The sequence below is a fragment of the Myotis davidii genome, unplaced genomic scaffold, assembly GCF_000327345.1.
Source record: "Myotis davidii unplaced genomic scaffold, ASM32734v1 scaffold424, whole genome shotgun sequence".
Taxonomy (NCBI): domain Eukaryota; kingdom Metazoa; phylum Chordata; class Mammalia; order Chiroptera; family Vespertilionidae; genus Myotis; species Myotis davidii.
In genome coordinates this window covers 4383890-4385224 of record NW_006295827.1, presented here as the reverse complement: position 1 = coordinate 4385224, position 1335 = coordinate 4383890, and the positions used below count along the sequence as shown (strand labels likewise).

The following is a 1335-nucleotide window of genomic DNA, read 5'->3' as shown; positions in this document are numbered from 1 at the left end:
CCCCCGCCCCCCGGCCCAGGGGAGACAGAGACATGTCCCTGGAGCCACTGGGCCTCCCCAGGTCCTTGATGTGCTTTCACAGCCTCGGGTCACAGGGCCAGCCCATGACTCAGTGAACTTGTGGCCACAGCACCCATCTTCAGCATGGTCCTGGGCTGGAGGCTTTGAGACGGGGTTTCTTTCTTTTCTTTTTTCTTGATTTTATTATTTTTATTTTTTCCCCATCACCATTTATCCAATCCATATCTTCTTCCACCTCCACCCACCCAAGACAGGGTTTCCCAACCTTTTAGATCCACATGTAGTTAACCCCATATCACACACCCCTGAGAATCTGCTTGTGATTCTTCCACCGTCCAAGAAAAACCAGTTTTACTGAGTGAAGTTTGTATTTTGTAAAGTTTCCCCCTCCCCCATCCTAAATAGAATAGAATAGGGGGGAAAATCTAGCCAACAAACGGTGCTGGAACAACTGGATATCCATATGGAAACAAACAAACCTAGAACCCTACCTCACACCATACACATTTGGGATGGATCACAGGTTTTACAAAGATCAAAAACCCTAAACTCAAAAGCTTTTGGAAGAAAGCATAGGAGAACGTGATGAGTGGAGTTACTTAGTACACACAGGCAACCACCAGAGAAGAAAAACTGACATATGCAACATTGCAGATGTTCGATAGCAAACACGTGTCCCCGGAAAGATCCAGACCTGCTAATTTTCTCCTCCTCCCAACGTCTCAGCCCGGAGGGCCTGTGCTGCACAGATGAGGAAACCGAGGCCCCGTGGGGCAGGGTCTGGTGCTGGCCAGCGGGTATTTGCCACTCCCAGCTGCCTTGAACCCAGCCCTGTAAAGGGAGCCCCGATCTTCCCACTGACTGGACTTCCATCTCTGCTGCAGGAAAGAAGACGCCACAGGCCACTTCCCGGCCATTTACCTGCAGAAGGCGGGGCAGGACATAGTTCAGGCCCAGCGCCAGATCAAGAGCCGAGGGGCGCCGCCCCGCCGGTGAGTCCTGGGGACTGGGGGCGCCGGGCGGGGCTCAGGAAGGTGCACCACGGGTTCCCTCTGTGGGCCTTGGCTTGGCAGGACTGGGGCAGGGGACACAGGGCTGGGTTCCGAGCCTGGCGGGGAAGGCAGCACCCTCACCGGGGCGTAAGAGAGCAGGGTGTGCGGTGGGGTAAAGGCATTATGTCTAGAGTCTCTGGGGATGGTCCGTGATGGCGGTGGCAGTCGGGGGGCTTCCTGGGGAGAGGGCCGGCTGAAGGCTGGTGAGGGCGTGGGAAATGGACCTGGGCTCTGAGGCCCCGCAAGGGTCCGCCTCCCTTTC

At 55.6% G+C, this 1335-nt stretch overlaps 1 protein-coding gene across 1 annotated transcript in view; it reads left to right on the top strand.

The window, feature by feature from the left end:
- Nucleotides 1-1335, top strand: part of NCF1 (neutrophil cytosolic factor 1) — a 49599-nt gene that overhangs the window by 47788 nt on the left and 476 nt on the right. The gene's annotated exons all lie outside the window — the stretch shown is intronic.